Source organism: Ursus americanus, chromosome 11, assembly GCF_024610735.1.
Source record: "Ursus americanus isolate L20-20 chromosome 11, mUrsAme1.1.p, whole genome shotgun sequence".
NCBI classification, from domain to species: Eukaryota; Metazoa; Chordata; class Mammalia; order Carnivora; family Ursidae; genus Ursus; species Ursus americanus.
In genome coordinates, this window is record NC_142137.1 from 46,500,442 (window position 1) to 46,524,913 (window position 24,472).

General features: G+C 39.1%; 1 protein-coding gene across 11 annotated transcripts in view; it reads left to right on the top strand.

Moving 5' to 3' along the window:
• The window catches only part of EYA4 (EYA transcriptional coactivator and phosphatase 4), a 298,317-nt gene that overhangs the window by 17,821 nt on the left and 256,024 nt on the right, over positions 1–24,472 (top strand). For 2 of the 11 annotated variants that reach the window (XM_045805515.2, XM_045805517.2), the window contains exon 1: positions 16,613–17,335. The exons of 1 other annotated variant lie outside the window; for it this stretch is intronic. The gene's annotated coding sequence lies outside the window, so the exon portion shown is untranslated. Of the gene's footprint in view, positions 1–16,300; positions 16,452–16,601; positions 17,336–24,472 lie in introns of those variants that run through there. 8 more of the 11 variants (XM_045805512.2, XM_045805514.2, XM_045805511.2 and 5 more) reach the window with 8 other exon arrangements.

Sequence of the window (24,472 nt, forward strand, 5' to 3'; positions counted from 1 at the left end):
CAATAATGCTGAATTACTAATGCTCTCAGCTGTATTTTCCATTTTCTCTGAAATTTCTTACTTAGTCACAAGTCTACTCGAAGTTCCTAGGTTTGGCAATGATATCTTAATTCAATTTGTATAATGCTTAGCCCATCAGTCTGCTTGGAAAGTTACACACAAATTCTGGTTACTGACAATTGCAGTTCAGCCTGAATATATTTTTATATGATTCCATAAATGCCATAGTGGGTAACTATCTTTTGTTTTCATTTTGGTCTGTTTGTTTTCTTTTCACCAATGGTATGTGCCAACCAACACCCTTCAGCTATAGTAAGCTCTCTGCCAGAGTTGTTTGAAGATCCATCTCCACAGTCTTGTTACCCTGGGTTTGAATCAATGCTATGCTACTTGCTTAGCAGAGTGAGCTTGACTAAGTGACTTGACCTCTCTAAGCCTTCATTTTCTCATCTGTAAAATGGACTAAAAATAGTAGCTACATTTTAGAGTTGTCAGGATTAAAGGAGATTATCCACATAGAATATCTGGTAAGCGCAAAATAAAATGGGTTAATGTTACTGCATACTTTACTACATAAAGATTACTACATACATCTTTAACACATATTTCTCTGCAGTATTTTATTTTATTTTTTTTAAAGATTTTATTTATTTATTTGACAGAGATAGAGACAGCCAGCGAGAGAGGGAACACAAGCAGGGGGAGTGGGAGAGGAAGAAGTAGGCTCATAACGGAGGGGCCTGATGTGGGGCTCGATCCCGTAACGCCGGGATCACGCCCTGAGCCGAAGGCAGGCACTTAACCACTGTGCCACCCAGGCGCCCCTCTCTGCAGTATTTTAATTCTTGCTAGTATTTTGGTAGTAATTCTTCTTTCCCTACCTGCCCTTTAGCCATTGAGCTTTCTAGGATCAGAGATTAGGAAAAGTGACTTTTTATCTCTATGTTAGATTTGGAGAAATCAATCAATTTTCCTGTGGCTATTCTAATTTATAAGTGCACAGAATTAACAAGAAAACTTGGCTTCACAGAAGTTCCACAGTGGTATAGGTATAAATGTAAAGGTAATGTTTTAAGTACTAAGAATCAGAAGCATCATATTATCAAAAATAACCAAGAGGTAAACATAAACCAGCAACAGGGCTCTAAATAGAGCAAGAAATTGACTAAGCTTATCTTTTGTTATTCTCCTGTCTCTCCTTCTGTTGACTTTCTTCCCTTGGGGTCTGAGGCTCCCCTCTTGACCCATTCTGGTTCCAATTTATCTCCACTGTGACACTTCACCCAGACCTATACTTCCCCAGCCAAACGCTGTAGCTCCCTAACCCATATCAAAACATTTTTACTGTGTGCCACAATTAAAGTGTGACCCACTTTCCTATCACACTGGAAAAAGAAAAGTCCCGCTAAGATAGCTTAAAAACATATGGAACCACCTATCCAAAGATATATCCATGCGAACAGGTGAATCTTCACTCAAAGAAAGGAGTTCCTAATAGTGGAATGTTAGGAATCCCTTACAGAGCTGTAGGTGAGACATTTTGGGAGAAAACAAGTGTTCTTAATAGATCACATCAGTCAAGACTATTAATGACTATGCAGCCCCGTGGGCAATCCCAATACTAATTAAACACATCCACTTATGCGTATATATTTGTGTGGGTTTAACTGAATTTTCCCAGCACTTTTTTTCACTACATGTAATTACGTCTGCTAACATGACTCACTTCTTCCCCTCCTCCCATCACTTGAAAGTTGTTACAGGACACCATCTGAATAACGGCCATATTCACACACCCATGATAAGCTGGACCTGAAAAGTAATTATCCTGGATTAGCACAGCTCCTCTGATGCTAAATAAGCAGCCAGACCCATGTACACAGTTGCTCCCTGACCCTCAGTTACTCTTCACAGAAAATCTGCAGAAATATGAGTAGAGCAGTCCTTATGCTATTGGTTTAATTTACTTACCATTTATAGACCTGGCCTCAGTTGGGAAACAGATTTATTTAGTCACTAAGAAATTCATCCAACCTAAGCACATATTAGGCAACAATTAAATGCTTATTCATTGGCTGGCAAATGAGGCAGGGGGAACAGCAGGATCAATGCTCAAGTTGGAGCAGGCCTTTAGGAGTAACCACTGAGCTGGATCCCCTTTCTCTGCAGATTAGGAAACTGAACAGAGAGGTTAAATGTCCACAAATGGTAGCAGACGTGGACCTGGTACCCAGGACTCTGGATTTCTATGTAGTGTTTCTTCTACTATGATCTCTGGTCTCTGCATCCAAAGGGAAAAATAAGGCATAAAGCACAGCGTGATGCAGAAACTGTAAAGTCTGATCTCCCATTGTTAGGAAGAGCTGCATATCCCACTTGTCGATATACACCTTAAAGTACATTTCATTCTCTGACTCTGTGACTATGTGTTTATGATAGCTTCCACTCTTCCAGAGTTCTCATATATGTGTTTAATCATATCTTTAGTTCTAGAAAAAATTACAAATTCATTTGTTTGCAGTTGGCTCAACAACTGGGCAATGAGATGAACCTAAATGTCCTGTGATGGCAGAGATTCCTATAAAAGGGTCATCACCTTCAGTCATTCTGCTTGCTATGTATGCCAGTAACAAGACAATACATGAAGTGTCCAGAACACGTTTCTCTAGCAAGTCAAGTAAAGAATAGAAGACACTCTCCAATAGTATCACAGGGATGCCAAGAATGAGAAAATTGAGGGAATAGAGCATGAAGTGATTAGTCTGGGGTTGACATGAGGTTATTTGTACTGAAAAAAGAGTTAAAAGCTGGAAAACTGGAGAGCAAGATGGAAATAACTTTGGATAAAACACTGAAGTCTCCCAGTTTATATTTATATTTAAAAAGTTTTCTTTATTCTGCTTTTTTGTGAAGTAGAGATTCATTACCTAACGCCAGCACACAACAGTTAGTATGGCACATATTGACTCCTATCTGCTCCCTAATTTGCAATCCATGGACTTCAATATTAAGTTACTTTTCATTTTGACTTCAAGGGCATTAAGATGCTGCTATAAATCACAACTCAATTAAAAACTGATTTATGTAAACTTTCTAGTAGGAAACAAAACTGAAACATTCTAATCATTGAGGGAAAATACTCTTGTCCTCTTGCACCTGTTGGAGAGTAAATGAGTCACTCCTAACCTCTCTCTGTATAAAAAAGACAACTCTGAGGACCAGGACGCCTGGTCTTGACTCTTCTAGGGAGGCTCAATAAAAACACAAGGGATCAGTCACAGCCAGGCACAGCTGGAATTCCCAAAGTGCTCCCTACTGTACTTAACCATTACACCACCTGCCCTGGTCCTGTGTGTGCTGCCATTTCTATGACTTTTCAAAATAACCATTTCAAATGGAAGATCCTCAGTAATGAAACGAAAGAGTTAAAATGGGCTACATCCAAATGAGAACAACCCAAAGCATGGAAATTATGGGTTTGGGGAAAATGTTTTCTTGGTTTATGTGATTAACACGTTGCCACTGAGGAGAATTTTCCTTTGAGGTTTCTTATTCTGGATAGTTTTTAATGTAATTGGTTTAAGTGATACTTTACTTAAATATATCTTAAAAAGAAATCTGCCACTAACTATAAAATTTTCATGTTCAGTCCAATTGACTTCAAAGTAATCCAAAATGCTTATTCCCAAGTGACACCTATCAGTCTCCAGCTGTGTTCCTGATGGAGACTGATATCTGAAACCAACAATTAAAGTTACCTAATGCCAGGACTCTTTAAAGACTAAAGGGCTTTACAGTACCCTATCAAAGCAGGTTATAACCAACTCATACTATTATTGTTTCTATAAGTGTGGTGGGAGGATTAATTTCTTGACACTCATTTAGCATTACAGGAAAAATAATTTTCAGAGCCAAAAGGTCATTCTTTGGCAAATCAACACATTCAAAATAGTATGTTTTAATGAAAAAGTGAAAGTATCAAGGCTTTGACTATTTTTTGTGTATTCTATAATCATCCTGGCCCTCATTCTCTCATTCTCTGTGTGAGATCAATTAAGGGATATTACTTAAATTTAAAACTTGTCTTAAAGTAACAGAAGAGCTTGAGAGAGAGAGAGAGAGAGGAGAACAAGATACATTCCCATTCAGATTGAGGTATAACAAAGCAATGTTCTTGTTCTGTATGTGGAAGTCTCAAAATTCATGTAGCCATGACTGCCCCAAAACTCAGAAAAGGTGGTTTTAGGGAAACAAAATATCATTAGTGTTAAGCTCTAAATTTGAGATTGGTTTGATTTATTTATGCAACAAATATTTATTAGGTACCGACTATTTGCCGGGCCCTAAAATGATGCTAGGAGACTATGAGTTATGGATGATGTCAAAGGAATTCTTGCTGAGAGTGGGAAGTGGACACCCTTAACTATGACTGCAGCTTGAATCAATATATAACTCCTTCATCTACCCTACCTCCTTCCCCTCTACTTCCTACCAGTTAGGCAGCCTCTTATCCAACTCATTCTTCCCTTGATATTCACCCTTAAGAATAAGGTACCAGGACCACATCAAATTAATTAGACAGATTTAAAGGAACTTAATAATAAAATTGTACAATTTTGTGGGCACAATGCATGATTTATCAATACAAAGATATAAGGCACTGGATATCCAGATTTCCAACAGGATTCCCAATTTTTCAAAAGCTTTCAAAAGGACACTCTAATCTGTAGAAGACTGATGCATCTTAATGTCCTATTACGTAAGCAAAAATAACATAAATAGCATATATAATTACTGGCAGGATTAATACATGTTGAAATATGAATTATTTTAGAGAAAGAAGCATATCTCTTTTTTGCTATTCCTTTTGTATTTTATTTGTTTTAGGAACTAAACTATATCTATATCAAAGATTTCATTAAAAATAGTAAGTTTTATTTTGACATAGAGAAAAACTGACCTTCAGCTAGAAAACAGAACAGGATAAATGGCACTTCTGACATTTAGTATCAAGCAGGTACTAAATAGAAAATAGACCTATAATATTTTTGAAGATGATCTAGAGGGAGAAATTAAATATCTCATCTTTTAGATGATATTAAGCCCTTCCTGTTTGTAAAATGTCAAGTAAACATTCAGAAGGATATTTTAAGGCTCTGCACATGAAGAGCTTTATGGAGGTTAATTTCAGGATGTCAACTGCAAGGCAATTGTCTTAACAAAAAGTACCACTAACAATACTTTGAGATGATGACTTCTAAATTGTAGGTTACATTCCCAGAGGGATAATTGTTATAATTAGATAATTTCTGAAGAAATAGGCCCAAATGCTAGTGAGATTACCACAAAGTATTTTGTTACATTCCTGATATTGTTTAGAAATATATTAGAAGCATAAGAGAAATGGTTGTTCTACCTTTGCCCAGAATTGTGGTTCATCTGCATTGGGAATGGGATTGCCGTTTTGGTGATTATACTCCACGAAAAATCTGATGGGATTTGGGAAAGTCTAAAGAAAAGCCAATTCTGGTTGAGTTCTGTGTTCTTTTCTTCATTTTATAAGATGACTGGGCTCGTCAGTTTCTTCACAAGAAAATTCTAGAGGCCTCTTAATAGAACTTCATCAAGTCATGAATTATGAAAAAGCGTTTAAGAATATTTAAAAAAAGGGAACAGTCTTTGCAGGAAAGGGTTTTTTAAAAAATTTAAGTGTGGACTAACTCATATATAATAATGAGTTAATAATAACTGTAATTTTGGGGTCACCTTAATAGGCAAAAATGACTTTTTTTTCATAAGGTATCTCAGATCTTAGGTTATTACATAAATTTTAAAAACAAGAAAAGAGCCACATTCATTTTTAAACTGGTATTCTGTATTTGAAAGTATAATTCCATAGGTACTGAGTTGAGTAATCCTTTATGAGTTTTAGTATGAAAAATTATTCCTCACCAGTACTTTAACAGAAATGCTAATGACGTTAAAATTACAGTTTTGCTGTTTAATGATTTGAGAGATCTAAATGAAATACAGGTTGCAAAACTGAAGAAACAGAACGTTTTCTTTTATGTTTGATCAAGAATGGCGTCAAGGTACAGTTTGTAGACTCCATAACAAGCGGTAAAGTTAAACTATGAGTTAATCTAGCTAGTTACTCATAGTATACAGACCACTGATGGCCATGAGAAGCTATTTCATATAAGCATACACTTCAAAGTTACAATGACATGAAAAAGGAACTAAAGCAAGTTTTTACTCGTTTTGAAATACAACCCTCAATGAGGCATTGTTTGCACATTGAACTAAATGCATAAACAATGCGTTGTGGGTTTAATTTGTGAAATGAATGTAAGTCTTGATGAGCTGTGATGTTTGCTATTTGGAAATAGAAAACTACTTTTAATTTTACATATTCATCTGAGGATTGACACAAACATAAAATATGGAGGCTCCCCAAATTAGCCTGAAGTTTGATATTTTTCTCAGCAAAAATTTAAATGATAGCACAAAGAGTGATTAAAGGTTATATCTTATAGGTTATGAAGTTTTATGAAAACACAACTAATAAAAATATTTTTACTTGTTCTGATATCAAAGGTACAAACAAAATATTTTCAGTTGTTGGTAATGGGCTCCTAAAACCATACACAATGTGTCCTAAATCTACATTACCAGTCCTTGTGTGTTGTACATGTATCATGCTTTATTTTCAGTTTGATAGTTTTTTAAGTATCACAGCCATGTGTTTAAGATGTATTAGCACTATTCACTATTTAATACAAATATATTGATAAGTAATAGTATTAAATCATAATTAAAATATATTGATAAGTAATAGTTCTAAAACATAATTAAAATATATTGATAAGTAATAGTATTAAATCATAATTAAAATATATTATAAAGTATAATTAAATTATAAACTCTAATTCAATAATATATTAAATAAATTTGATATAAATACAAATAATGCAAATATTGTTAATATTTATACAATATTGATAAAGCAGTCACATTATCAAACATCTTTGAGTTTTGTTTTGATACTAAAAATAAAACTGTAAATTCAAGTCATGCTTGACCTCAAAAATATTACAAATTTTAAGTTAAAAAACAGTGTTATATACACACATAACACTTCTGGTTTGTTCTTATTTGCCAGTTGCAACTTGCTCCTGAATTAATATCCAACTTCTACATGTAGCATTATTAATAAAAAGGATAAGTCACAGTCTCTTGATCCCTGAAATTTGATAACTGTGGTAAATGGATGTAATTATTCCATCTTTGTAGTAATATTTTGAATTATATATTATGGGAAAGCTATACCAAAAATTGTTTTATGAGTTTCCAATTTTATCCAGAAAATACAGGGTGCTACAAAGAATCGATCTGAAAAAAGAGTTGGAAAGAAAGTGGGGGTGGGGAAGGGATTAAAAAGTGAGTTTTGTCAATTATGTTACTTCGCCATTAGTTGTATATTTTATAAAACTAATATTATATTCAGCGTTCCTGTTAAAAATGTGTCATCCACAAGCACAATAATACATACACGTTATGCTCAGTGACTTCAGTCAGTGTGGGAAGAGTTGAGAGACCTCTATTCTATTTCCGTTTCCCCACATTTAATGAGCAAACAAATCACTTAGCTTCTCTGCAACCAGAGTTTCATAGCTAGAGAATGAGAAGATTGGGCCACATTATGACCAAACTTATTTATAGGTTTATAGAAGCGGTTATTCTGTGACAAGTATTATCGTACTGTTACTGAAAAAAATGAAAGAAATCTATTACCTGGAACTTTTTGGTGGGTTGCTGACAAGGATGGAGTAAGCAAGTTAGAGAAACGGTGGAAGGAACTCATAAAAATGAATGATGTACTTTCTAAAATGCAAGATTCCTAAAATTCTGGCCCTGAAGAGACTTTTGCCTTATTTTGTTACATGATCATTTAGAATAGTACAAATGCTTTTAATAGCTATTTATAAATAGGAGGCTTATATGGATAAAATATGATTAAAGACAAATTAAAAGCAGGTAAGAAGGAAGAAAGATAAGATGGGGCCTTAAATGGTACACGGACAAGATTAATACAAAAAGACATACCACAGCAACCTATACCCTTGCTGGGGATGAAGCCCAAATGTGCCTTTAACCTTTTAGAAGGAAATCAAAAATAGAAACTTGATTAGTTACACAATTCTCAGTGCCTTCAGGATATAAACAGCCTATGATTCTGATGATACTAAGACTTCTTTGTCTTCATACACACACACACACACACACACATACACACACACAAAACCAGCGTGTGATGTCATGAATTAATTCTCAACAACAGTCTATGAAGTAGATGGAATACCTCCTTTCACCGACCTATAGTCACTTTTAGGGTTTCTTTTCTCTCTCTCTCTCTTTTTTAATTATAGCATACCAATTTATACAAAGGTATATTTCATTGCAACTTGGGCAATACAAGGAGGCTCAGGCAGTCTGTCGTGCCTTCTAAGTATAAGTTTCTACATTAAACACTCCAGAGGATACAAAGGTGAATAAAATGTTATAAGTAACCATCATAGGTAGGCTATTATCCACACCTAACACACAACTATGGAGGAGTTCATAAAAGAGCGAAGATCATCTCTGGTGGGGTGGGGCTGAGGGCTCAGAGCACAGCAAATAGTGTTGGAAAGACAGGATGGGACAAGAGAGTGGAAGCTCTGGAATGTGAGCATGAAAGTTGACTTCCCCCTCCCCCCAAATAAAGCAGTGGCATGAACGGAACTGTGTTGTAAAATGAGTAATCTGATAGAAGTGGGGAAAGGCATTAGAAATGGGGAAACCAATTGTATGGCATTTAAATACTCTGTGTGAGAGTCAATGAAGCAGAGATTAAGTTAGCATTAAAAAATACAGAGGAAGGGATAAAGCAAAGCTTATCACAGAAGTGAGACCTCTAGGATTCAGCAACTGATTGGATGACCAGGGCTAAGGAATGAAAGGGCTCATTTGTGCCTCCGGGTGGCTGGGGGGTTATTGGTGCCATTAATAGGTAAGGGAACACGGGGAGAAGAGTATCTCGTTCTGGAGGAGGCTGGGATGGAGAGACAATGGCTTCTGTTTTTCTTGGTTTGAATTATACATATTCCTAGGCATGAACACTCTTCACGATCTAAAGGCCAGGTCCAAATGCCACCTCCTTTATTCCCTCAGATGGAAGCAAACTCTCTCTGTTCTGAATTAAAGTAGTGCGCTTGTCGATATTTCTCTTGAGCTCGACACTTTCTCTCTCATGTAATAACTATTTTTAAATGCCCTATTTTCTGCTCTAGACCGAAATTGTTTGGTTCATCTCCGTACCTCCTTACACTGAGTAGGCGCACTTGAATGCTAAGAGCAGATGCTAAGGGACATCCGCATTTAAATGGCCAGAATGGATTCAAGGCAAGGATAAGGGAGGGACAGGTGACCAAGGCTGGAGCTGAGCCGCAGATGCCAAGGAGAAGAAAGTTCCAATGAGGATTTTATCAGTGGGGGCCGCTCACCAAAGAACGGGTCTGTAAATGGGAAGACTGGGGAAAGGCTCTGACAGGGAAAGATGAGGGGCTTAGGAATTTGATATCCTAAAACGCAGGGTGAAAACCAGACCATGCCACCACGCTCTTGAGCTCCTCAGGATTGATGTCCTAGGTGGCTGCAGTCCTGGCTGTTAGGAATAATTTTTTGGCACTGAGCCAATTTGCGGGAAAATTACAAATGTTTATGGGTTTCTTTCTTTTAAAATAGCTTCATTGGCTCAAAGGGGGCAAAAGATCCATTGTTATTATTTAGATTGCCTCTTATCTGAAGGTTAAGGAGAAACATGCTACAGTATTTTTAAGCACTCAACTCTTCCAAAGAGTTAGAGATGAGACGTAACAGCATGGAGACCTCCCCGAGGCTTTGTCTCACATAAGTATATAGGACTTTAGAGACCACAGTGTGTTTTCACTTGCGCTGGCTCATTTCATCTTGAAACAAAGGAGTGGGAACTCATCCTTTTATTTCAGATGGGGTAACTACGGCACACTTTCAGTTAATATCAAGTAAGTTCTTTTATTTTTAATTTTTTAAAGACTTTATCTATGAGAGAGAGAGAGAGAAAGAGAGAGAGGGCATGAATGAAGGGGAAGGGTGGAAAGAGAGGGAGAAGCAGACTCCACCTTGAGCAGGGAGCCCGATGTGGGGCTCCATCCCAGGACCCTGAGATCACGACCCAAGACTAAGGCAGACGCTTAAACAACTGAGCCACCTAGGCTCCCCAAGGAAGTTCTCTTAATGAGTACAATAATAATGACTACTTCTTAGGTCCCCAGCACTACATGAGGTCTACTAACAGAAAAAAGGCAGTCATCCTGAATCCCTCTCCTCCTGCCTGTTTTTCCCCAGACCTCCCTCTCCTGTCTGGGTGAGTGGTACTCAAACTCCTCTCCTGAGCCATGAATTCCAATCTCTGTTTTCCTGAACTCATAGACTGCTTTGGAAATTGGGTCATGAAGCTGGGATGATTCATCACAGATCCGGAACTGTAGGACCCATATAGAACACTTCATATCTGCTAATGGGAAACAGTAAAAAGTAGAATACAAAAGAGGGAAGCTGTTCTGGGATTAGAGGGTATCAAATTGCCCAAAGGGAATCCTTCACGAATTGACATTACCTACAAACAAATTAAACACATAAGGGGAAGATTCTCATCATACTGACCATTCTCTGCTCTATTACAAGCAGGTTATCAACTGAAGTATTTGGTCAGCCTTCATTTAAGTACCTAATTTCAATTGATTAATTAACTTGTGTAAGTAAATATCGATAGCCTGCTAGATACAAGGGACGGTGCATGATATGTAAGGAATATGGAAGGTTCTGGTTTGCCACATCTGCTCTGGGCAGTTCACTGCCAGATTAGATGTTTGCACTTTATTAAATCGACATTTGAAGCTGCCGTGTATTTTCACTGAGACGAGCTGTACTTTAGAGAAAGACAAACTCCTATCTCTGTGTAATGGATAAGCTGAAGAGAGCCTAGAGGAGGATGGCATTTATGCAGAATCTGGCCTGGGGAGGCAGCAGTGAGAAAGAGATGGAAGGACAGATAAGGAGACCCTGCCCATGCAAAATAAACTTGTCCTGTTGACTCTTTGTATATGAAAGGTAAGAAAGAGAGTGAGGATGAATTTTAAGTGTTGGGCCTCATGAAGACGGTGCCCTAGAAACTAAAGTACAATTGGGATAAACACAGAATCATGGAAGTTGAAAGAAGAGAAGGCTCCTGGAAGTTAGTAGAAGGATGTTGATAATACAATGCTTCCCGGACGTCAAGGGTGATGAAGAAATGACCATTAGAATGACCACTGATGATTTTAAAGACAGCAGTCTCTGTAAAGAAAAGAGAATGAAGTCAGGTTTCTAGGATTTAACAGGGTGGAGAAGTAGATGCACTGAGGGCTGACCACTTATTTTGAGATGACTTATGTCAGAATAAAAGAATTGGGTGAACAGGAAAGTCATTTTAATGTGTGTTAGGAGTGGGGGTAAGAATATAAAGCTAAAATTAAAAAAATGCATAAAGATGTGGTTTCTAAATGTCTGTGCTCTAGGATATAATGAAAAGAATGGACATTACAAAGCTTCTTTCACAATTTTCAGTTATATTAAAATATTTTCATTAAAAAATAGTCAGTCTAAATGGATAGCTGCAGTATAGCAGTTATCTTCCTAACTTTAAGATTTTATAAAATAAATAGGTAATGGAGTTAACCATGCCAAATGCATTACCTTAACATTGTCAAATCGATTTATTTGCCCTTCATAATTTGGGTACTTTGGAATTATAATTGGTGGACTTTGGGGACTTTGCGATTGTAATAATCAGTGGACATCTTTTATGAGTAGAGGAACACCATAAGGATATATAATAGAGTTATATTAAGAAAGAGGTTAGTTAGACCTTTCCTTGTTTGAAATGTGGGTAGTTATAAGCCCCTGAAAGCAAAAGAACAACCAAGTAATATTGTTCACTTATTTAGTCCTATTATCATTTAGAACTATGCATTTGAAGTACTTGCAAAATCCTGGTTGTTACAGTATGCCAGAAGAAACTCTGCTAAAGTGAAAACAGAGAAAGAAGTTACATGTAAGTTTGCGAGCATATGTAAAGTAGCTTGAGTTGGTGGGAATTTGCAATGAAGCCAAAACATAAGGCCACATAAGGAAAAAAAAAAGGACTCATTCTAGGATGCTAATGAGACCACACCTGGAACAATGCGTTCAATGTGGGATACGTCTAACAAAAATGAACATCTAGGAAACTGGAAATAGTTCAGAGACAAGCAATAAGAATGATTAAGGGCTTGGAGAGACTGCGCTGAAACAAGATTAAAAGGCCTTACATTTGTTTAACGTGGCTCACAGATGACTAAAAGTGGGCATGATATCTGTTTATAAACATCTGAAGGTTGGGTGTAAACATGAAAGATAGAGTAGAATTGCATAATAGGGTACTAAAAGGATTTAACTTGAGAAAAAATTTCAAGAGAGAATTTAAAAGTAAATATAATGAAGCTGTCTCCCAGAGAGTGTGCATTTATTTCCTTTTCTTTAGAGACTCTGCCAAGAATGAGGAAGTTTAGTAGAGAGCCCAGCAGAAGAGAATGACCCAGCAAGTCCCCCGCAGATCCGATTTCTTCACTTTCATAAACCAGTAGAAACCTTTTCAAGCTTGATCTGTTTGCACACAATTACTCAGAATATGTGTTTATTTACAGATTTTAGTGAACCAGCAGCATAGCACTTTAGATTGCTGGGCAATTGTGTCTTATCCGCATTTGTTCCCGGAATCTGTCATTGGTAGAGTAGTTGAGTAAAACCGTGTTAAACCTACATTGTATGGATGCTGGCCTCTGAAAGGCCATTCTCCCAAAGCTCAAAGGGTTTACTTAGAATTTACTAAGAAACAATTGAATGACTTTTTTTTCTTTAAGAACTGTGTATACTTCCATCTGGAGTTCAAAGGTACACCAATGGAGTAACTTGAAAGATCTGTTTTGGGATTATTTCTATAAGCATCCATTCTTCCGGTTTTTTTTTTTTTTTTGGTTGGTGAATGTAGTGTCTTATTAAATTTTTTTAGTCTAACGTTTGTTCTTACTAAAGTGATGGAATGGTCTTCCCTTAAGGTTGCTTTTAAATGAAATTAAAATAAAAATTATGTTTTGGATTATGAGCTCCTAGAGGGCTTTGTTTGTTTAATTTGTCTTCCATAAAACCCAATGCCAAACTGTACTATGCACACTTGAAAAATAAACAAATAGTAGATGACAGGAGCAGAAGCATCCCGCCCTGGAGGGGTTGGCTGAAGGAATTGTTAATAAGGGAATCTTAGATTTCCACCGATTTTCACTATAAAGTCACATTATTTTTTGCTCCCAAACACATGTCTTTTCTCAGATTAAGTTGGACATTTATGGATAGTCTGATGACCTGATTCGTGTCATGTAGGGTCTGTTAGTGTTTCTGAATCACTTCCAGAATTTTCCAGCAGATTTCAGAATTTCCCCAACCATCTTTTCTTTTCTTTTGTTATAATTTTTTTTATGTTATGTTAGTCACCATACAGTATATCCTTAGTTTTTAGTTTTTTTCCACGATTCATTATTTGCGTGTAACACCCAGTGCACCATGCAATATGTGCCCTCCTTCTTTTCAAGCTCTTTGACCCCCTCTTACTGTTTTATTTTTTCCTCTTCCCTTCATTGCCTTGTAGAACTTTGTTGCAGTTCCAGACTGGGCCAATAGATGCTGCCACTTCATGAGGTTAACAGTTGGAATTTTCTTTCTTAGAGGTTAAGGCCTAAGATGAAGTGTGAGTGTTGAGGCGGCAGACCGAAGGGGAGGGTAATGGGTAACTGGCATAGTCTCTCTAGAGAGTAATTTGGTTTTTAATTGTATGCTTATGAATTGTTTGAATTTTACTATAAATAAGATACTAAGAAAAACAATGAACAATAAATTAACAATAAATTAATTTTAAAAAGACACCTCAACTTCAGATACTTCAAGGCAAGGAAATCAATAATTGAATAAAAACAGAATTTTAAAGGTTAACACCTCAAAGCATCTTGGACTCAACAATTCTCTACAGTAAAGGAAAGGAAAGGCTTGGAAATACGTTTTGGAGAGCCTGAAGGACAATAAGGAATGTAATTCTTTAAACCAGTGTTTCTCAGACTCATGTGTGAAATAATTTTAGGGGCATAGAATAAATAATTTTTATTTACATAATACAAATTCATTTGCAAGGTTATTTTCTATTTATAGTAAATTATATTGATTTTCCATTTATGATGATGATAAGTTTCCTTTGTCAGATAAGCTTATAATATAAAGTTTAAAGAAAAATATTAACTGAAAATATTACAGATGATCTAGCAATAATTATAAAAGCAATATTCAAGAAATGCTGGAAATAATGCTTATTTAAACAAGCAATAAATTTTGCCTATAGAACCTCAAAATTCTTTCCTATGCTCAACTTCTTATTTCAAACTTGGGCTGAAATATGACATTCTATATCACTCCTGTTAGTGTCTATGTAATCTATGCACATCTAAGACTCGATGGATTCGAGGATAGTAATAAGAAGTTGAATACTGTGATATAATTAATTCTACGTTTTTTAAAATAACTTCTGTAAATACATTCTTATGAAGACACATAAAAAAATCACATGGGAGGGGAGTAAATTGAAAGCAAGGTCAGTCTTGCTGAAAATCTGATTTTAGAAGGGAGTGTAAAACCATGCTAAAAACTATATTTGTATGAACGATATGCTAAAGTATGAAATTTTACTGCATCTAAATTGTGCATTTCCCCACCTTTATTTAGAGGTCAAACTAATATAATGTTTCGTACCAAAATGAAATTCAAAAATTATGGCCTTATGAGAGTATTAGATTCAACATTTGCACTTACATTTTACATATTTGGTACAGTCATTGAAACATATACACTGTACTAAAAATATTTGCTATTTTTCTGACTACTCTATTAATAATAATAGCATCACAGGGGCTAACAGTGGTCTTTGGGGTTGCACAGAGGCTGGTTTGAATTCTAGGTCTGCCATTTATTAGGAAGCTGCTATAAATTCCGAGTCCTTAACTTTCTTACCTGTAAAGTGGGAGAAAATAAGATCTGCGAAGTTAATTAAGTCTTCCCGTTGATATTTCTGTCTTACATGTATAGTAACTGACATCCTCTTCAGGCCACGGTGTGTTTCAGATCATGCTCCAAATCCTTTTTGCACAAAATCCACCACCAGAACCTTTTCCACCTCGAGAAGCAGAAAAGGGAACATGGCTCCTGGCAGGTCTAGGCCTTCAAAATAAATCTGCAGGCAAGATCAACACCCAGCGAGTGGTGAGAGTAGCAGTGAGTGCCTTTATCAGTTTAAATTTACAACCTCACCTTTTCCATTGCCTGTACATAATTGTGGATAATGCCCCACTAATTAAAAAATAAGCTGTAATTACAAGAAATCAATACTGGTTTTTGCTTTTAAACCTGACAGTCTTCATGGCAGTTGCAAAAGACCAAGCTGAAGTAAAGGGGGAAATATTTTTCTGAACTTTTTATGGAAAATGATTTAAGTTGACAAAACATTAAAACTACATTTTCTTCGAATAGGAGTAAATTCTACTAGTTACCTTGTAATCTCTCCTGCCACATCTAAGGCGATGTGGGGAGCTGCTTGTTGAATCATAGGCTTTGTGGTTAGAGACCACTGGGTTGTCTCTGGTGAAGTTACTTAGGTTTCTTTGGGCCTAGTCTCTTTATCTCTTGTATGGGCTTAAACAACCACCACACAATCGAGTTATGAAAATTAAATGAACATACACCTACCAGAAGGGACCAGTAACGACTGACAGTAAATTCTCAATAAAGTAAAACACTTAAAATCGATGTGACAATTAAAGAAGATGCTCCCAAAATGGGCAACAGGTTTCAGGGAGAGGTGGTTAAACGGATGCAAAATTTGTGTGTTGTTTATTGTCTACTTTGCCGCGGCCTCTGGTTGTGATATACACATATGTTCCTATAGAATATTAAATCCTATGTGGGTGCATAATGCATGCGCAAAAGGCTTAGGCACGAAATGTCACTTCAGCAATGTGCCTGGGGAAGCACTGACGCTGCCTGACCTTTGGGCCTCTGGAAGGGATGCCTATACCTGTGCCCAGCGCTGGAAGGGGCCCAGGCCCTTCCCAGCAAAGCCTACCCCCAGACTGCTTACTCGTTCCTAGCATACATCTTCACGCGAAAGGGTATTTCGTCCCTTCCCACTGGCGTGGGTTGGTTTTTCTTTTACGTCGTTGCAAGTAGGCGAAGTCCCTTCTGGCTTCTCCCTTGGGGTAAGTGGAAAGGAATCCGGCAGGGGGCCCGAAGTGGCCTACACGCGGGGACTGGGTAGCGGCGGAGTGGGAGGCAACTCCTGGGCTGCCCCGCCAAAGCAGGTGGGGACAGACAGCGGTTCCCTCGTCCAGGGAGGGGAGTGCGGTCGCGGGTCCCTCCCCTCAATCGCGGGTGGCAGCGGCCGCCGCCAGGCCCGTGGGGGCGGGGTGGGGGCGGCGCGGAGGGCGCGGAGATTACTGCGGCGCCACCGGGGACGCCAAGGGTCCCGAGCGGTCCCCACGGGGGACCGCGAACGATGACAACTGGCAGTCACCGAGGTCGAATAAAAAGAAGTTGGTCCCTGCGCGCCGCCCGCCCCGGGGCCCCCCGGCGGCCTCCAGTGGCCACGGGCGCCGGCGGCGGCGTCCCCCGCCCCCAACCCCGCGCGCAAGTGCAAGGCTGCCCGCGGCGCGGCGCACGCTCCGCCGCTCCCGGCTTCCGCGCAAAACTTCGAGCCTGTCCACGTGAAGTTCTCGCTCCCGTTCAGAGGGGGAAAGAGCTTAGGGAAAAGCTGGGTAGTGGCGACAGCGGTGGCTGTGCGCGCGCTCTTTTTCTTTTCTTCCACTTTTTCCCCACCCCTGTCTTAGTCCAGAGTTTTGGCTCCTCTCCTTTCCTCCTCCCCCTCGGAGCCGGCTTCTCCCCCCGCCCGTTTCTCCCCCAGTAGTGTACGCTATTTGTTGGGGGGTGGCCGAAGGGGATGTCCTGTTTTCACCAGAGGCACAACGCGAAGGGGAAACTCCGACACTGGAAGGAACGAGAGTAAATACCTAAATACAGACGCACGGGTCCGCTGCTGGGACAGACACTTGAACTTCAGATCCCGAGGCGGTCCGGGCTGCGGGAGGTGAGTGTCCCTTCTCCCCGTCCCCGCCCGCGGGGTCCGGTTTGCCGGGAGACTGTGAACTCTCTCCGGGGAACTGCGTGTGGCTCCGCGGGGGGCGCGGAGCCCCGGGGACCAGGGACGCGCGCCGGGACGGGGTGTGGGCGCCGATTCCCCGCGGGCTCCCAGAGGCGGAGTGCAGCACGCCCGCCCGAGGCCCAGGCCGCCGGGGGGCTGCAGTGGTGCGTTCTGCCCGGGAGCACACCCCGAGCCCCGAGGGTCGTCTCCAAGCCCGCGGGGCTGTTGCAGGGCCGCGGCGGGATGGAGTGCGCCGCTCCCTACCTGTACCCGCCCCCTGGTTCTCGGGGGCGCGCGCCCTGGGTCTCCCCTACATCCTTCCAGTGCTGTTTATTACTTTGATGACCCCCTAGATAAGCCTGACGCAGGGATGCTGACCGGGTTCGGTGGAGGGCCCAGGCTCCTGGCATTTTCACGATGCTACATGCATGTGTACGTTCACTGCATGTGCTCTAATCTCGAGGCACGAACCGGCCTTTTAAACTGCGGCCATCCCACTTTAATAGTTTTTATGCGGCGTGGACCGAATGTTTCCTGCAGCTTGCCAGGGTCCGTGAAATTAGAGGCGCCTTGTCAGAGGAGTCGCGTTCATTGGCTCGGGACGCGGATGCCATGGAGGGATTATAACTTCTCCAAACGAAGGGACCTGGCTGCGGAGAGCAGGTTTTCTCTCGTTTCAAAGCTTGCTGGATTTGGGGTGGTTGTGGCGCTGGAAAAGGCTGTTTTCGCGTGGTTAAGCGGGATTCGGAAGAAGACCGCGTGTGTACTTGTTTTATTTTGTGTCACACAATAGCCAGAACTTTCGTTTAGTAACACTTTAAGGATGTCTCTTTCTTTGTCAGCATTATTTGAACAGCTTGGAACTGTAAGGAAATTTGCGGACCGAGTCCCATGGCAGGGCGGTAGCGAAACCGGAGAGCAATCAGTCCCTCGTTGGGGTGGCAGTGTCTGTCCTCCCCGCCACCTCTCTTGCTCCTTCCCTTGAAGGCTAGTGGGGTTTGTGCTCTGGGTGAGTGTGTGTGTGGGTGGGAGGGTAGTGTTTGGAGACAGTGTCTTCTCCCCTCGCTCCCCGCGCCTCTCTCCCCAGCACTCTAGAGCCGGCAGTCAGTCATTCATGAATCCTAACCTGAGGGCGCTGGAGGAAGGTGCAGGTCCCTGGGCCCTTTCTGCCAAGGTGCAGAGTAGCGACAGGGCGTGTGTTTTGGTTTCGGAGCAGTTCCACGTGGAGCATCTCCGTGTGCGTGTGTGTGTTGTGTACTTGATCTGGGAGGAGGTAACAGGAGTCTCGTGTTCAAACCCAGTGGGCCGTTGGCCATTAATTTGCTTTCCTGGCTGTCATTACAGACACTTCCAAAATCTGATACCTAAGAGAACCGACAGTTTAGGTTTCACATTAAGAGCTCATACTTAACAGTTTTCTTTCTCCCTTACCCCTTTTGGCTTGGCACCCTGGGATCAACGTAATTGATGTAGCGACACATATCTTCTCGAATATGGCATTTTGTTGCTCTTGTCTTCAGCGGCCACATTTTGCACCGTCCTGCGTTTGTCAGTTTCTGTGCGGGCTCCTTCGGGACTTAGGTGGGAGTCTTAGGAGCGTTTAACAACCGCGGGCTCCCCTTTAGCAGCTTCTGAAGTTTCATTTACACATGGGTGACTGGCAGTATTCAAAGTCAGTGATGGTTTTTTGTTGGTTGGGCTGTTTTTGTTTTTATTTTTAAAACCCCGTCAGGACAAGGATTGTAGTTGATAACCTTTCCTGGGTAGAACTTGGTTTTAAGCAGAAATGTTTCCTTTTCTTCTTCTTCTTCTTTTATAATGTTTCTGGCCATCTTGTAGCTGAAGAACCAAAAACGAGGAAAGGGGGCTGGGAGAGAATCCTAAAACAAAATATTTGATACGTGGTGTGGTGCGTTTTTAAGAGCCTGCACTCAAAGGCATTTGTGTGTGTGTGTGTGTGTGTGTGTGTGTGTGTTTAAATAACATTATCCCAAGAAATAAGTAGCAGTAGTAACAAGAGACAGACTGTTTTGTGTGGAGCTAGACGGCCAGAATCTAATTTTTATGGCAACAATACCAAAGGCAGATATAACCGCATCCATTTTTATTGTTATTATAAACCATAAAAATAGTTTGTTCCACCCGATTAAAAGTTGTAAGTCATTCAGAGTTAAACCAATTTTTAGAAGTGACTGTACAAGAAAGAAAGTTAGAACTTTTGACAGTTACAACCTTGAAGGTAACATAATTAGATTATTTGTGAACTGTCCTTTTTTAAATTATTATTATTAGGGACATATCCTTGTCTTTCATAACAAGTGAAGGTTTAAAATTTAAAATCAGTGTGTTTTTCAAAAGCCTGTTTTTCTTTTTCAATTACCCGAGAAGAGTACCCTTCAATATTTTAAGGCCATCATAGAGGTTGTTTCACAACTATAACTGAAATAAAAAGATTTACTTACTTTTTATTAGGAAGTATTTATTTCATTGGATATTAGTAACTTAATTTCTCTTATACTAAATGGAAAGCTTTATGTATATAATCAGAGGTAATGTTTAAATCATGTGTTCACATTTAAAAATTAAAAAAAATAAACCCTAAGATTTGTATAAGAAGAAATTGGTTCAGGAACAATCATTATTCTAACTAAGAAATATAGATGCTGTTCTAGAGGATTTGTAGAAGCTAGCTGAAAAAAAAATTTGCCTTTGCATAAAAGTTTCTTTTTTGAAGGAGACTGGCAGATGAGTAGTTTGTCATTTCGCTGTAATTTATTTTTTCTTCTAAAAAATCTCTGAATTAGAAAAAAACCTCACTTTTCCATTTCTAAGAGTTTTCTTTTTATTTATGTTGTGACTTAGGGTGTAAATAAATTTTTACATACCCACGGGAAATAGAGTGTCCAGTTTCATGTTTTCAATCTCTGTTGCAAGCTCTAAATGACTGATGCCATGTCTAAAAATATATTTATGTGGCTTGGTATTTCATTTAAAAAAATCTATGCACTGAAATTAATTTATCCAGGCATTTTAGGAAAGTAGAATGGTAGAAAAGCCTTAACTATTGTTACGAAGTGTTAGGATGTTGGAAAGTTCACGTTCTAACTTTCAAATAATAAAAATTAACTTATTTTACCCAATGAAACCTCACATTTTTATAGAGAATTCAAGAAGAGGGGAGATAATCCTTTTCAAGACTTAGTGAAGTGTTAAGTAATTTAAGAGCACAGGTATTTATTATGTTTTTTCATTATCTTTTTTTTCCCCCTCCTAGGTACATGCAGGAACACTGAACATTCAGTAAAAACAGGCCCCCTTTATAAGGACTTTATTCACCATAGTCTGTATCGCAGCTGGTGATCATATTTCACGGAGCTGTTAAAGCACTTAAAACCTAAAATTAGGTACTGTCTGGTTGTCAATATTTCAGATCACTCATTTAAGAAACAAACAGAAATGCGTGGTATCAAAAGCAGAAGTTGTTTGCAGTCTTTTCATTGAAGAACTGAGCAAGCCCCTTATCAAACACCTCATCTTTTCAGGGAGAATATGATCACGACAGTTTCTTTTTTAAATGGATATTATTTGTACACTTTCTAAACTCTTATGTGTCTTCCTACAGAGCATCTTAAACTAATTGTATTCAGAAATGTAGTTGGGGGATTTTATTGCAATGGTTACTAGGTGAATGAAGTGAACACGAGAACAAATGGATGACATTGCAATGTACCTGCTTCTCGGGTGAATTTTCCCCAGTGAACTAAGAAATGACGTGATCTTTCAGGCACTTGTGGTAGAGATTGGTGAGATGTAGCTGTGTATTTAGTTGCCGCGTGTGTAATACTGCATATTCCGTTAGATGTGTTTTAACATGGGGGACGCTGAATATTCATTACGTTGTACATGGAGCCAAACTTGGCATCCTTTAGTTTGAACTTGAGTGGAAGAAAATAAACAAGAATCACATATTCAAGTGCAGTACAAGCAATTTTGATTGCGTTTAAGAGGTTTGAAGACTTTGTAAACATTACCATCACCTAATATTGCTCCTGGCGCCGCACGTTAGTATGTGCCTTGGTGATACGCCATTTTACTGTTGAACTTTGTGATTCTTTCATGTGTCCGGCTGTGTTTCTACTAGTAGAGAGGTACTGAAAATGACTACCACTACCCTTACGGCCCTGACTCCCTTTCTGTCTTTCAGAAAAAGAGATGAAATGGATTAATGTAAAAATAGAAACCATTTTGAGTTATCAATACCACATTTTTATGGTGGTTTAAAATAGTTTCAGAGAGTGCACCTCTGAGTCTCACTGTAACCTTTTCTGTCATTGAAAGGTGCTAATTGATCTTAGGTCACTGACATAATAGTATAGTTTGATATTTGAAACCTTTCAGCATTGGCCTGGCCCTTTTCTCACCCTGAGATTTCAGTCCATGGCTGATGAATAACACCATATTAAAATGTCAGGAATTCTAATTTTTTTCTCCATATGAAACACTTTAGTACAACATGTTCATATTTTTAAAACTTTTATTTATATACAATAAGTACATTTATTTTGGTGTACTTTTGGGCCATGGGAGAAAGACCTATATTATCATGTTAGGATTTTTTTTTAAGGTTTTATTTATTTAGGGGTGCCTGGGTGGCGCAGTTGTTAAGCGTCTGCTTTCCGCTCATGGTGTGATCCTGGTGATCCTGGCATTCTGGGATCAAGCCCCACATCAGGCTTCTCCACTAGGAGAAGGCTCCACGAGGAGACTGCTTCTTTCTCTCCCACTCCCCCTGCTTGTGTTCCCTCTTTTGCTGGTTGTCTCTCTCTGTCAAATAAAGAAATAAAATCTTAAAAAAAAAGATTTTATTTATTTATTTGACAGGGAAAGAGAGGGAGAGAGAGCACTAGTGCACATGTAGGCAAAGCTACAGGCAGAGGGAGAGGGAGAAACAGGCTCCCTGGTGAGCAGAGAGCCCCATGTGGGGCTTGATCCCAGGAGCCTGCAATCATGAGTCCTGGGAGCATGACCTGAGCCAAAGACAGGTGCTTAACCAACTGAGCCACCCAGGTGCCCCACAGATTTTTTTAATATTATTTTTTCACAGGTAGATAGTTTCAGATTGAAAATTTTAGGCAAAGTTTGATTGTTGTGATCACATTGGAATGCTTTCAAAATGAAGTTGCAATAAACCAATATTGAAGGGGTGCCTGGGTGGCTTAGTCAGTTAAGCATCTGCCTTGGGCTCAGGTCATGATCCCAGGTCCTGGTATCGAGCCCAACATTGGGCTCCCTGCTCAGGGAGGAGCCTGCTTCTCCCTCTCTCTCTGCCTGTCGCTCCCCCTGCTTGTTCTCTCTCTCTGTCAAATAAATAAATAAAATATTCAAAAAAACAAACAAAAAAACCAAACCCCAAATCGCCAATATTGAATAGCCATCTTGAGCTTTTACACCTAATGCATATTTCCTTAAGTATGTTCATATCTCAAAGTATATTTTAATGTAGAAATTGTCAGTATTTTCATACAATTGTAATTTTTATGTCTGTGTAAATGATCATCATTGCTGTCATCAGTCATTACCATCGTCAGTCATTATCATCATCATAACATCACAGCTAACATTTCCTGAGGTTTTACTTTATGCAGAACACTTTAAGGTGTTTATGTGGATTAGCTAATTTTGTCTTTTCAACTATGCCATAAATTAGTTACTTTTATCATTCCCATTTTATAGGTAGGAGAACTGAGACCTGGTTATGCAGTGGAGTGGAGCCAGGATCCCAACTCTGTATCAGAGTCCTTATCCTTAAGGGTTGCATGAGCCAGTTGCTCCCACCAGCTAGATACGAGTTCATTGTAGGTGCTCTCTGAAAAAACATTTTATTTTTATATTATTGGTTATGTATTTATTTCTAGGATATTAGAAAAATATGTAAAATTTCATGTTAAGCCTATAATTTCACAGATAATATTGTTTAAGAAAAGTCCAAAAAGAAGTATTGAAGTAAAACAAATTAAATTTTAGAAAGGACCTATTTAAAGAAGCAGATGAAGTGACAGTGAGTAAACGCTTGGCTAAAATAGCCAAAAGCCTAAAGGTTGGTGGCAAATGACTGAATTTGGAGAAACTGTTATTCTAGAATGCTTCCCGAGTGTTAGGAACTTATGACCAGATCTTTCTAATATTTACCTTATATGTAGAATTTTCCTTTGCTTTTTAAGCCTTGTCCACTGGTTAGTTGCTATCAGTTTTACAGGGTTTTGGTTACTGTTGTTACTGTTGCTGCTGTTTTAAGCCTGAATGCTAGTTATGAATCTCAAATCTACTCATTTATGTTGAACCAACTAATAAGGACTGCATAACGAATTTCTAGAGGCAGGTTTCAATTATAGTGGGGTCACCCATATTTTGGAAACACTTTCAGTTTGCATGGATATCATATCAGACTTTACATTTTTAAGGTTTTCTCTAGGTGAACACTTTTGTTTTGCTGTTGATAATCTGTTTTGTAACTTGAATGTATTTTTTTCACTGAAACAGTGGTTTTCATTTTTTATTTATGTATTGAGCCGCAGACCCCTTTACTGAAGTGAAAACTAACACTGTGCCCACTGGAGAAATATTCACTGTTCTGAGTGAAACCGAACGTGGGTGGCCCGTGCATCACTCACCAGCACTGCCCTCGGACCATTGCTGGCTCCCAAAGTCTCTGTAAGGGTCTTCCAGTGTGCGAAAATCATGGCCAAAGGTCCTCGGAGAAGGGGGTCCACTCACAGTACCTGCAACAGTATGTTAGCATGACCTGCACTAAAAAAGAAAACAAAAACAACTCTCAAGCACCATAAAATATCTTCATTGTAATATGTGGGCAAAAGGTACAGTCTGCTCACCCTAGTGTTACTTGAATATTCTTATTAACCAAACTGCAACTTAATTTCAGTTTAGTACTGGGAAAGTAAAAGTAGTCAGTATGTTTCCTACATAGAGGTACAGGTCTGAATGAGGCCCACCACGTTTTTACATGCAAAGGTTTGTTTTGTAAGAGTATCTTTTTCCCTTTAAAGACTTTATGAAGAAACATCA